At 54.6% G+C, this 13,460-nt stretch overlaps 4 non-coding genes across 4 annotated transcripts; all 4 read right to left on the reverse strand.

Annotated features, from left to right (window-relative positions):
- Positions 1 to 527: 527 nt before the first annotated feature.
- On the reverse strand, positions 528 to 599 carry trnad-guc. The gene has a single exon. It is a non-coding gene; the product is annotated as a tRNA-Asp (tRNA).
- Positions 600 to 3,351: 2,752 nt separating this feature from the next.
- Positions 3,352 to 3,423, reverse strand: trnad-guc. The gene has a single exon. It is a non-coding gene; the product is annotated as a tRNA-Asp (tRNA).
- Positions 3,424 to 9,787: 6,364 nt separating this feature from the next.
- trnad-guc lies at positions 9,788 to 9,859 on the reverse strand. The gene has a single exon. It is a non-coding gene; the product is annotated as a tRNA-Asp (tRNA).
- Positions 9,860 to 11,084: 1,225 nt separating this feature from the next.
- trnad-guc lies at positions 11,085 to 11,156 on the reverse strand. Its single transcript has one exon. It is a non-coding gene; the product is annotated as a tRNA-Asp (tRNA).
- Positions 11,157 to 13,460: the final 2,304 nt, after the last annotated feature.

Below are 13,460 nucleotides of genomic sequence, written 5' to 3' on the forward strand. Positions count from 1 at the left end.
CAACTTGATCCCATAGACACTCAGCAGTTGTTTAAAGACAGCCTAATGCTGTAGTTTGCTACTGGAGCCAGGACCGCAAACAGTCGCGATTTGTCGAGGGGTAGCTGGGACACCTTTGGAGTGAGGGAGTATCAAGCCGATTGGCAGTAGCAGGCTGGGGTGTAGGCTTTGACCATGCCCGGGGTGTAGGATGCGTGTGAGCCAATTGCAGATTCTCTCCAAGTTGTCCTGTAAACGCGCTAAAAAAGCAAACTGTACTCACTCAGATTTTTTGACAGCCGCACAATGTATAGCTCCGGGGTACACAATACAACACGACTTGCTAATAAAGGCGACAGACAGGAACTGAGAAATTGACTCATACAGTCAAGTGTGTGCTATTGCCTTTTTCTGCTTGGCTTATTGTCTTTGTTAATGGGGAAGCTAAGCATATCTCGCCTCGGTCGGACAGCGGCGTCACGCTCGATGCTGCTGTTTTCTTTTGGTCTTTCTTGGTGAATAATCAGCAGCTGGTAGAAAAGTCCAGTCTCCCCGTCGGGGAATCGAACCCCGGTCTTCCGCGTGACAGGCGGAGATACTGTCCACTATACTAACGAGGACGGCGCCCACGCTGACCTTGGCACGTGTGTCGGGCAGACTCTGCCCGTCATTTTCGTCACGCAGCGTAGCGCAGGGCGTTGACTTCAAGCCCTCACTCTTCTTCGATATGACCCTTTTTGGCGATGAGGCCCGATTGACACTGCTCCTTTGGCCAGTGCAGGGTGCAGAGGAGCGGTGTAGTGCGGCAGAACTTGGGTAGGCTGAAGACCAGCCGAGCTGCTGCACCTGGATTAGCTGCAGAGGTCGGCACATGGAGGCTCAGCAGCCAGGAGCCAGTTGCGGGAGTTTAGGCCGAGATGATTATGCAACTTGATCCATAGACACTCAGCAGTTGTTTAAAGACAGCCTAATGCTGTAGTTTGCTACTGTCCACTATACTAACGAGGACGGCGCCAACGCTGACCTTGGCACGTGTGTCGGGCAGACTCTGCCCGTCATTTTGTCACGCAGCGTAGCGCAGGGCGTTGACTTCAACCCTCACTCTTCTTCGATATGACCCTTTTTGGCGATGAGGCCCGATTGACACTGCTCTCCTTTGGCCAGTGCAGGGTGCAGAGGAGCGGTGTAGTGCGGCAGAACTTGGGTAGGCTGAAGACCAGCCGAGCTGCTGCACGCTGGATTAGCTGCAGAGGTCGGCACATGCAGGCTCAGCAGCCAGGAGCCAGTTGCGGGAGTTTAGGCCCGAGATGATTATGCAACTTGATCCCATAGACACTCAGCAGTTGTTTAAAGACAGCCTAATGCTGTAGTTTGCTACTGTCCACTATACTAACGAGGACGGCGCCAACGCTGACCTTGGCACGTGTGTCGGGCAGACTCTGCCCGTCATTTTGTCACGCAGCGTAGCGCAGGGCGTTGACTTCAAGCCCTCACTCTTCTTCGATATGACCCTTTTGGCGATGAGGCCCGATTGACACTGCTCTCCTTTGGCCAGTGCAGGGTGCAGAGGAGCGGTGTAGTGCGGCAGAACTTGGGTAGGCTGAAGACCAGCCGAGCTGCTGCACGCTGGATTAGCTGCAGAGGTCGGCACATGCAGGCTCAGCAGCCAGGAGCCAGTTGCGGGAGTTTAGGCCCGAGATGATTATGCAACTTGATCCCATAGACACTCAGCAGTTGTTTAAAGACAGCCTAATGCTGTAGTTTGCTACTGTCCACTATACTAACGAGGACGGCGCCAACGCTGACCTTGGCACGTGTGTCGGCGACTGCCGTCATTTTGTCGCAGCGTAGCGCAGGGCGTTGACTTCAAGCCTCACTCTCTTCGATATGACCCTTTTTGGCGATGGCCCGATTGACACTGCTCTCCTTTGGCCAGTGCAGGGTGCAGAGGAGCGTGTGTAGTGCGGCAGAAATTGGGTAGGCTGAAGACCAGCCGAGCTGCTGCACGCTGGATTAGCTGCAGAGGTCGGCATGCAGGCTCAGCAGCCAGGAGCCAGTTGCGGGAGTTAGGCCCGAGATGATTATGCAACTTGATCCCATAGACACTCAGCAGTTGTTAAAGACAGCCTAATGCTGTAGTTTGCTACTGTCCACTATACTAACGAGGACGGCGCCAACGCTGACCTTGGCACGTGTGTCGGGCAGACTCTGCCCGTCATTTTGTCACGCAGCGTAGCGCAGGGCGTTGATCAAGCCTCACTCTTCTTCGATATGACCTTTTGGCGATGAGGCCCGATTGACACTGCTCTCCTTTGGCCAGTGCAGGGTGCAGAGGAGCGGTGTAGTGCGGCAGAACTGGGTAGGCTGAAGACCAGCCGAGCTGCTGCACGCTGGATTAGCTGCAGAGGTCGGCACATGCAGGCTCAGCAGCCAGGAGCCAGTTGCGGGAGTTTAGGCCCGAGATGATTATGCAACTTGATCCCATAGACACTCAGCAGTGTTTAAAGACAGCCTAATGCTGTAGTTTGCTACTGTCCACTATACTAACGAGGACGGCGCCAACGCTGACCTTGGCACGTGTGTCGGCAGACTCTGCCCGTCATTTTGTCACGCAGCGTAGCGCAGGGCGTTGACTTCAAGCCTCACTCTTCTTCGATATGACCCTTTTGGCGATGAGGCCGATTGACACTGCTCCTTTGGCCAGTGCAGGGTGCAGAGGAGCGGGTAGTGCGGCAGAACTGGGTAGGCTGAAGACCAGCCGAGCTGCTGCACGCTGGATTAGCTGCAGAGGTCGGCACATGCAGGCTCAGCAGCCAGGAGCCAGTGCGGGAGTTTAGGCCCGAGATGATTATGCAACTTGATCCCATAGACACTCAGCAGTTGTTTAAAGACAGCCTAATGCTGTAGTTTGCTACTGGAGCCAGGACCGCAAACAGTCGCGATTTTGTCGAGGGGTAGCTGGGACATTTGGAGTGAGGGAGTATCAAGCCGATTGGCAGTAGCAGGCTGGGGTGTAGGCTTTGACCATGCCGGGGTGTAGGATGCGTGTGAGCAATTGCAGATTCTCTCCAAGTTGTCCTGTAAACGCGCTATAAAAAGCAAACTGTACTCACTCAGATTTTTGACAGCCGCACAATGTATAGCTCGGGGTACACAATACAACACGACTGCTAATAAAGGCGACAGACAGGAACTGAGAAATTGACTCATACAGTCAAGTGTTGCTATTGCCTTTTTTGCTTGGCTTATTGTCTTTGTTAATGGGGAAGCTAAGCATATCTCGCCTCGGTCGGACAGCGGCGTCACGCTCGATGCTGCTGTTATTCTTTGGTCTTTCTTGGTGAATAATCAGCAGCTGGTAGAAAAGCCAGTCTCCCCGTCGGGGAATCGAACCCCGGTCTTCCGCGTGACAGGCGGAGATACTGTCCACTATACTAACGAGGACGGCGCCCACGCTGACTTGGCACGTGTGTCGGGCAGACTCTGCCCGTCATTTTGTCACGCAGCGTAGCGCAGGGCGTTGACTTCAAGCCCTCACTCTTCTCGATATGACCTTTTTGGCGATGAGGCCCGATTGACACTGCTCTCCTTTGGCCAGTGCAGGGTGCAGAGGAGCGGTGTAGTGCGGCAGAACTTGGGTAGGCTGAAGACCAGCCGAGCTGCTGCACGCTGGATTAGCTGCAGAGGTCGGCACAGGAGGCTCAGCAGCCAGGAGCCAGTTGCGGGAGTTTAGGCCGAGATGATTATGCAACTTGATCCCATAGACACTCAGCAGTTGTTTAAAGACAGCCTAATGCTGTAGTTTGCTACTGTCCACTATACTAACGAGGACGGCGCCAACGCTGACCTTGGCACGTGTGTCGGGCAGACTCTGCCGTCATTTTGTCACGCAGCGTAGCGCAGGGCGTTGACTTCAAGCCTCACTCTTCTTCGATATGACCCTTTTGGCGATGAGGCCCGATTGACACTGCTCTCCTTGGCCAGTGCAGGGTGCAGAGGAGCGGTGTAGTGCGGCAGAACTTGGGTAGGCTGAAGACCAGCCGAGCTGCTGCACGCTGGATTAGCTGCAGAGGTCGGCACATGCAGGCTCAGCAGCCAGGAGCCAGTTGCGGGAGTTTAGGCCCGAGATGATTATGCAACTTGATCCCATAGACACTCAGCAGTTGTTAAAGACAGCCTAATGCTGTAGTTTGCTACTGTCCACTATACTAACGAGGACGGCGCCAACGCTGACCTTGGCACGGTGTCGGGCAGACTCTGCCCGTCATTTTGTCACGCAGCGTAGCGCAGGGCGTTGACTTCAAGCCCTCACCTTCTTCGAGATGACCCTTTTGGCGATGAGGCCGATTGACACTGCTCTCCTTTGGCCAGTGCAGGGTGCAGAGGAGCGGTGTAGTGCGGCAGAACTTGGGTAGGCTGAAGACCAGCCGAGCTGCTGCCGCTGGATTAGCTGCAGAGGTCGGCACATGCAGGCTCAGCAGCCAGGAGCCAGTTGCGGGAGTTTAGGCCGAGATGATTATGCAACTTGATCCCATAGACACTCAGCAGTTGTTTAAAGACAGCCTAATGCTGTAGTTTGCTACTGTCCAATACTAACGAGGACGGCGCCAACGCTGACCTTGGCACGTGTGTCGGGCAGACTCTGCCCGTCATTTGTCACGCAGCGTAGCGCAGGGCGTGACTTCAAGCCCTCACTTCTTCGATATGACCTTTTTGGCGATGAGGCCCGATTGACACTGCTCTCCTTTGGCCAGTGCAGGGTGCAGAGGAGCGGTGTAGTGCGGCAGAACTTGGGTAGGCTGAAGACCAGCCGAGCTGCTGCACGCTGGATTAGCTGCAGAGGTCGGCACATGCAGGTCAGCAGCCAGGAGCCAGTTGCGGGAGTTTAGGCCCGAGATGATTATGCAACTTGATCCCATAGACACTCAGCAGTGTTTAAAGACAGCCTAATGCTGTAGTTTGCTACTGTCCACTATACTAACGAGGACGGCGCCAACGTGACCTTGGCACGTGTGTCGGGCAGACTCTGCCGTCATTTGTCACGCAGCGTAGCGCAGGGCGTGACTTCAAGCCTCACTCTTCTTCGAATGACCCTTTTTGGCGATGAGGCCGATTGACATGCTTCCTTTGGCCAGTGCAGGGTGCAGAGGAGCGGTGTAGTGCGGCAGAACTTGGTAGGCTGAAGACCAGCCGAGCTGCTGCACGCTGGATTAGCTGCAGAGGTCGGCACATGCAGGCTCAGCAGCCAGGAGCCAGTGCGGGAGTTTAGGCCCGAGATGATTATGCAACTTGATCCCATAGACACTCAGCAGTTGTTTAAAGACAGCCTAATGCTGTAGTTTGCTACTGTCCACTACTAACGAGGACGGCGCCAACGCTGACCTTGGCACGTGTGTCGGGCAGACTCTGCCCGTCATTTTGTCACGCAGCGTAGCGCAGGGCGTTGACTTCAAGCCCTCACTCTTCTTCGATATGACCCTTTTGGCGATGAGGCCCGATTGACATGCTCTCCTTTGGCCAGTGCAGGGGCAGAGGAGCGGTTGTAGTGCGGCAGAACTTGGGTAGGCTGAAGACCAGCCGAGCTGCTGCACGTGGATTAGCTGCAGAGGTCGGCACATGCAGGCTCAGCAGCCAGGAGCAGTTGCGGGAGTTAGGCCGAGATGATTATGCAACTTGATCCATAGACACTCAGCAGTTGTTTAAAGACAGCCTAATGCTGTAGTTTGCTACTGGAGCCAGGACCGCAAACAGTCGCGATTTTGTCGAGGGGTAGCTGGGACACCTTTGGAGTGAGGGAGTATCAAGCCGATTGGCAGTAGCAGGCTGGGGTGTAGGCTTTGACCATGCCCGGGGTGTAGGATGCGTGTGAGCCAATTGCAGATCTCTCCAAGTTGTCCTGTAAACGCGCTATAAAAAGCAAACTGTACTCACTCAGATTTTTTGACAGCCGCACAATGTATAGCTCCGGGGTACACAATACAACACGACTTGCTAATAAAGGCGACAGACAGGAACTGAGAAATTGACTCATACAGTCAAGTGTTGCTATTGCCTTTTTCTGCTTGGTATTGTCTTTTGTTAATGGGGAAGCTAAGCATATCCTCGCCTCGGTCGGACAGCGGCGTCACGCTCGATGCTGCTGTTATTCTTTGGTCTTTCTTGGTGAATAATCAGCAGCTGGTAGAAAAGTCCAGTCCCCGTCGGGGAATCGAACCCGGTCTTCGCGTGACAGGCGGAGATACTGTCCACTATACTAACGAGGACGGCGCCCACGCTGACCTTGGCACGTGTGTCGGGCAGACTCTGCCCGTCATTTTGTCACGCAGCGTAGCGCAGGGCGTTGACTTCAAGCCCTCACTCTTCTTCGATATGACCCTTTTGGCGATGAGGCCCGATTGACACTGCTCTCCTTTGGCCAGTGCAGGGTGCAGAGGAGCGGTGTAGTGCGGCAGAACTTGGGTAGGCTGAAGACCAGCCGAGCTGCTGCACGCTGGATTAGCTGCAGAGGTCGGCACATGCAGGCTCAGCAGCAGGAGCCAGTTGCGGGAGTTTAGGCCGAGATGATTATGCAACTTGATCCCATAGACACTCAGCAGTTGTTTAAAGACAGCCTAATGCTGTAGTTGCTACTGTCCACATACTAACGAGGACGGCGCCAACGCTGACCTTGGCACGTGTGTCGGGCAGACTCTGCCCGTCATTTTGTCACGCAGCGTAGCGCAGGGCGTTGACTTCAAGCCTCACTCTTCTTCGATATGACCTTTTGGCGATGAGGCCGATTGACATGCTCTCCTTTGGCCAGTGCAGGGTGCAGAGGAGCGGTGTAGTGCGGCAGAACTTGGGTAGGCTGAAGACCAGCGAGCGGCTGCACGCTGGATTAGCTGCAGAGGTCGGCACATGCAGGCTCAGCAGCCAGGAGCCAGTTGCGGGAGTTTAGGCCGAGATGATTATGCAAACTTGATCCCATAGACACTCAGCAGTTGTTTAAAGACAGCCTAATGCTGTAGTTTGCTACTGTCCACTATACTAACGAGGACGGCGCCAACGCTGACCTTGGCACGTGTGTCGGGCAGACTCTGCCCGTCATTTTGTCACGCAGCGTAGCGCAGGGCGTTGACTTCAAGCCCTCACTCTTCTTCGATGACCCTTTTGGCGATGAGGCCCGATTACACTGCTCTCCTTTGGCCAGTGCAGGGTGCAGAGGAGCGGTGTAGTGCGGCAGAACTTGGGTAGGCTGAAGACCAGCCGAGCTGCTGCACGCTGGATTAGCTGCAGAGGTCGGCACATGCAGGTCAGCAGCCAGGAGCCAGTTGCGGGAGTTTAGGCCGAGATGATTATGCAACTTGATCCCATAGACACTCAGCAGTGTTTAAAGACAGCCTAATGCGTAGTTTGCTACTGTCCACTATACTAACGAGGACGGCGCCAACGCTGACCTTGGCACGTGTGTCGGGCAGACTCTGCCCGTCATTTTGTCACGCAGCGTAGCGCAGGGCGTTGACTTCAAGCCCTCACTCTTCTTCGATATGACCCTTTTGGCGATGAGGCCGATGGACACTGCTCTCCTTTGGCCAGTGCAGGGTGCAGAGGAGCGGTGTAGTGCGGCAGAAACTGGGTAGGCTGAAGACCAGCCGAGCTGCTGCACGCTGGATTAGCTGCAGAGGTCGGCACTGCAGGCTCAGCAGCCAGGAGCCAGTTGCGGGAGTTTAGGCCCGAGATGATTATGCAACTTGATCCATAGACACTCAGCAGTTGTTAAAGACAGCCTAATGCTGTAGTTTGCTACTGTCCACTATACTAACGAGGACGGCGCCAACGCTGACCTTGGCACGTGTGTCGGGCAGACTGCCCGTCATTTTGTCACGCAGCGTAGCGCAGGGCGTTGACTTCAAGCCCTCACTCTTCTTCGATATGACCCTTTTTGGCGATGAGGCCCGATTGACACTGCTCTCCTTTGGCCAGTGCAGGGTGCAGAGGAGCGGTGTAGTGCGGCAGAACTTGGGTAGGCTGAAGACCAGCGAGCTGCTGCACGCTGGATTAGCTGCAGAGGTCGGCACATGCAGGCTCAGCAGCCAGGAGCCAGTTGCGGGAGTTTAGGCCCGAGATGATTATGCAACTTGATCCCATAGACACTCAGCAGTTGTTTAAAGACAGCCTAATGCTGTAGTTTGCTACTGTCCACTATACTAACGAGGACGGCGCCAACGCTGACCTTGGCACGTGTGTCGGGCAGACTCTGCCCGTCATTTTGTCACGCAGCGTAGCGCAGGGCGTTGACTTCAAGCCCTCACTCTCTTCGATATGACCCTTTTGGCGATGAGGCCCGATTGACACTGCTCTCCTTTGGCCAGTGCAGGGTGCAGAGGAGCGGTGTAGTGCGGCAGAACTTGGGTAGGCTGAAGACCAGCCGAGCTGCTGCACGCTGGATTAGCTGCAGAGGTCGGCACATGCAGGCTCAGCAGCCAGGAGCCAGTTGCGGGAGTTTAGGCCCGAGATGATTATGCAACTTGATCCCATAGACACTCAGCAGTTGTTTAAAGACAGCCTAATGCTGTAGTTTGCTACTGTCCACTATACTAACGAGGACGGCGCCAACGCTGACCTTGGCACGTGTGTCGGGCAGACTCTGCCCGTCATTTTGTCACGCAGCGTAGCGCAGGGCGTTGACTTCAAGCCCTCACTCTTCTTCGATATGACCCTTTTTGGCGATGAGGCCGATTGACACTGCTCTCCTTTGGCCAGTGCAGGGTGCAGAGGAGCGGTGTAGTGCGGCAGAACTTGGGTAGGCTGAAGACCAGCCGAGCTGCTGCACGCTGGATTAGCTGCAGAGGTCGGCACATGCAGGCTCAGCAGCCAGGAGCCAGTTGCGGGAGTTTAGGCCCGAGATGATTATGCAACTTGATCCCATAGACACTCAGCAGTTGTTTAAAGACAGCCTAATGCTGTAGTTTGCTACTGTCCACTATACTAACGAGGACGGCGCCAACGCTGACCTTGGCACGTGTGTCGGGCAGACTCTGCCCGTCATTTTGTCACGCAGCGTAGCGCAGGGCGTTGACTTCAAGCCCTCACCTCTTCGATATGACCCTTTTGGCGATGAGGCCCGATTGACACTGCTCTCCTTTGGCCAGTGCAGGGTGCAGAGGAGCGGTGTAGTGCGGCAGAACTTGGGTAGGCTGAAGACCAGCCGAGCTGCACGCTGGATTAGCTGCAGAGGTCGGCACATGCAGGCTCAGCAGCCAGGAGCCAGTTGGGAGTTTAGGCCCGAGATGATTATGCAACTTGATCCCATAGACACTCAGCAGTTGTTTAAAGACAGCCTAATGCTGTAGTTTGCTACTGGAGCCAGGACCGCAAACAGTCGCGATTTTGTCGAGGGGTAGCTGGGACACCTTTGGAGTGAGGGAGTATCAAGCCGATTGGCAGTAGCAGGCTGGGGTGTAGGCTTTGACCATGCCCGGGGTGTAGGATGCGTGTGAGCCAATTGCAGATTCTCTCCAAGTTGTCCTGTAAACGCGCTATAAAAAGCAAACTGTACTCACTCAGATTTTTTGACAGCCGCACAATGTATAGCTCGGGGTACACAATACAACACGACTTGCTAATAAAGGCGACAGACAGGAACTGAGAAATTGACTCATACAGTCAAGTGTTGCTATTGCCTTTTTCTGCTTGGCTTATTGTCTTTTGTTAATGGGGAAGCTAAGCATATCCTCGCCTCGGTCGGACAGCGGCGTCACGCTCGATGCTGCTGTTATTCTTTTGGTCTTTCTTGGTGAATAATCAGCAGCTGGTAGAAAAGTCCAGTCTCCCCGTCGGGGAATCGAACCCCGGTCTTCCGCGTGACAGGCGGAGATACTGTCCACTATACTAACGAGGACGGCGCCCACGCTGACCTTGGCACGTGTGTCGGGCAGACTCTGCCCGTCATTTTGTCACGCAGCGTAGCGCAGGGCGTTGACTTCAAGCCCTCACTCTTCTTCGATATGACCCTTTTTGGCGATGAGGCCCGATGACACTGCTCTCCTTGGCCAGTGCAGGGTGCAGAGGAGCGGTGTAGTGCGGCAGAACTTGGGTAGGCTGAAGACCAGCCGAGCTGCTGCACGCTGGATTAGCTGCAGAGGTCGGCACATGCAGGCTCAGCAGCCAGGAGCCAGTTGCGGGAGTTTAGGCCCGAGATGATTATGCAACTTGATCCCATAGACACTCAGCAGTTGTTTAAAGACAGCCTAATGCTGTAGTTTGCTACTGTCCACTATACTAACGAGGACGGCGCCAACGCTGACCTTGGCACGTGTGTCGGGCAGACTCTGCCCGTCATTTTGTCACGCAGCGTAGCGCAGGGCGTTGACTTCAAGCCCTCACTCTTCTTCGATATGACCCTTTTTGGCGATGAGGCCCGATTGACACTGCTCTCCTTTGGCCAGTGCAGGGTGCAGAGGAGCGGTGTAGTGCGGCAGAACTTGGGTAGGCTGAAGACCAGCCAAGCGGCTGCACGCTGGATTAGCTGCAGAGGTCGGCACATGCAGGCTCAGCAGCCAGGAGCCAGTTGCGGGAGTTTAGGCCCGAGATGATTATGCAACTTGATCCCATAGACACTCAGCAGTTGTTTAAAGACAGCCTAATGCTGTAGTTTGCTACTGGAGCCAGGACCGCAAACAGTCGCGATTTGTCGAGGGGTAGCTGGGACACCTTTGGAGTGAGGGAGTATCAAGCCGATTGGCAGTAGCAGGCTGGGGTGTAGGCTTTGACCATGCCCGGGGTGTAGGATGCGTGTGAGCCAATTGCAGATTCTCTCCAAGTTGTCCTGTAAACGCGCTATAAAAAGCAAACTGTACTCACTCAGATTTTTGACAGCCGCACAATGTATAGCTCCGGGGTACACATACAACACGACTTGCTAATAAAGGCGACAGACAGGAACTGAGAAATTGACTCATACAGTCAAGTGTTGCTATTGCCTTTTTCTGCTTGGCTTATTGTCTTTTGTTAATGGGGAAGCTAAGCATATCCTCGCCTCGGTCGGACAGCGGCGTCACGCTCGATGCTGCTGTTATTCTTTTGGTTTCTTGGTGAATAATCAGCAGCTGGTAGAAAAGTCCAGTCTCCCCGTCGGGGAATCGAACCCCGGTCTTCCGCGTGACAGGCGGAGATACTGTCCACTATACTAACGAGGACGGCGCCCACGCTGACCTTGGCACGTGTGTCGGGCAGACTCTGCCCGTCATTTGTCACGCAGCGTAGCGCAGGGCGTTGACTTCAAGCCCTCACTCTTCTTCGATATGACCCTTTTTGGCGATGAGGCCCGATTGACACTGCTCTCCTTTGGCCAGTGCAGGTGCAGAGGAGCGGTGTAGTGCGGCAGAACTTGGGTAGGCTGAAGACCAGCCGAGCTGCTGCACGCTGGATTAGCTGCAGAGGTCGGCACATGCAGGCTCAGCAGCCAGGAGCCAGTTGGGAGTTTAGGCCCGAGATGATTATGCAACTTGATCCCATAGCACTCAGCAGTTGTTTAAAGACAGCCTAATGCTGTAGTTGCTACTGTCCACTATACTAACGAGGACGGCGCCAACGCTGACCTTGGCACGTGTGTCGGGCAGACTCTGCCCGTCATTTTGTCACGCAGCGTAGCGCAGGGCGTTGACTTCAAGCCCTCACTCTTCTTCGATATGACCCTTTTTGGCGATGAGGCCCGATTGACACTGCTCTCCTTGGCCAGTGCAGGGTGCAGAGGAGCGGTGTAGTGCGGCAGAACTTGGGTAGGCTGAAGACCAGCCGAGCTGCTGCACGCTGGATTAGCTGCAGAGGTCGGCACATGCAGGCTCAGCAGCCAGGAGCAGTTGCGGGAGTTTAGGCCCGAGATGATTATGCAACTTGATCCCATAGACACTCAGCAGTTGTTTAAAGACAGCCTAATGCTGTAGTTTGCTACTGGAGCCAGGACCGCAAACAGTCGCGATTTTGTCGAGGGGTAGCTGGGACACCTTTGGAGTGAGGGAGTATCAAGCCGATTGGCAGTAGCAGGCTGGGGTGTAGGCTTTGACCATGCCGGGGTGTAGGATGGTGTGAGCCAATTGCAGATCTCCAAGTTGTCCTGTAAACGCGCTATAAAAAGCAAACTGTACTCACTCAGATTTTTGACAGCCGCACAATGTATAGCTCCGGGGTACACAATACAACACGACTTGCTAATAAAGGCGACAGACAGGAACTGAGAAATTGACTCATACAGTCAAGTGTTGCTATTGCCTTTTTCTGCTTGGCTTATTGTCTTTTGTTAATGGGGAAGCTAAGCATATCCTCGCCTCGGTCGGACAGCGGCGTCACGCTCGATGCTGCTGTTATTCTTTTGGTCTTTCTTGGTGAATAATCAGCAGCTGGTAGAAAAGTCCAGTCTCCCGTCGGGGAATCGAACCCCGGTCTTCCGCGTGACAGGCGGAGTACTGTCCACTATACTAACGAGGACGGCGCCCACGCTGACCTTGGCACGTGTGTCGGGCAGACTCTGCCCGTCATTTGTCACGCAGCGTAGCGCAGGGCGTTGACTTCAAGCCCTCACTCTTCTTCGATATGACCCTTTTTGGCGATGAGGCCCGATTGACACTGCTCTCCTTTGGCCAGTGCAGGGTGCAGAGGAGCGGTGTAGTGCGGCAGAACTTGGGTAGGCTGAAGACCAGCCGAGCTGCTGCACGCTGGATTAGCTGCAGAGGTCGGCACATGCAGGCTCAGCAGCCAGGAGCCAGTTGCGGGAGTTTAGGCCGAGATGATTATGCAACTTGATCCCATAGACACTCAGCAGTTGTTTAAAGACAGCTAATGCTGTAGTTTGCTACTGTCCACTATACTAACGAGGACGGCGCCAACGCTGACCTTGGCACGTGTGTCGGGCAGACTCTGCCCGTCATTTGTCACGCAGCGTAGCGCAGGGCGTTGACTTCAAGCCCTCACTCTTCTTATGACCCTGATGCCCCGATATGGACATGCGAGGAGGCCGATTGACACTGTCTCCTTGGCCAGTGCAGGGTGCAGAGGAGCGGTGTAGTGCGGCAGAACTGGGTAGGCTGAAGACCAGCCGAGCTGCTGCACGCTGGATTAGCTGCAGAGGTCGGCACATGCAGGCTCAGCAGCCAGGAGCCAGTTGCGGGAGTTTAGGCCCGAGATGATTATGCAACTTGATCCATAGACACTCAGCAGTTGTTTAAAGACAGCTAATGCTGTAGTTTGCTACTGGAGCCAGGACCGCAAACAGTCGCGATTTTGTCGAGGGGTAGCTGGGACACCTTTGGAGTGAGGGAGTATCAAGCCGATTGGCAGTAGCAGGCTGGGGTGTAGGCTTGACCATGCCGGGGTGTAGGATGCGTGTGAGCCAATTGCAGATTCTCTCCAAGTTGTCCTGTAAACGCGCTATAAAAAGCAAAACTGTACTCACTCAGATTTTTTGACAGCCGCACAATGTATAGCTCCGGGGTACACAATACAAC

Source organism: Micropterus salmoides, unplaced genomic scaffold (genome assembly GCF_014851395.1).
Source record: "Micropterus salmoides isolate LMB-PRFRI ecotype aquatic unplaced genomic scaffold, ASM1485139v1 Ms_hic_scaffold_4009, whole genome shotgun sequence".
NCBI lineage: Eukaryota > Metazoa > Chordata > Actinopteri > Centrarchiformes > Centrarchidae > Micropterus > Micropterus salmoides.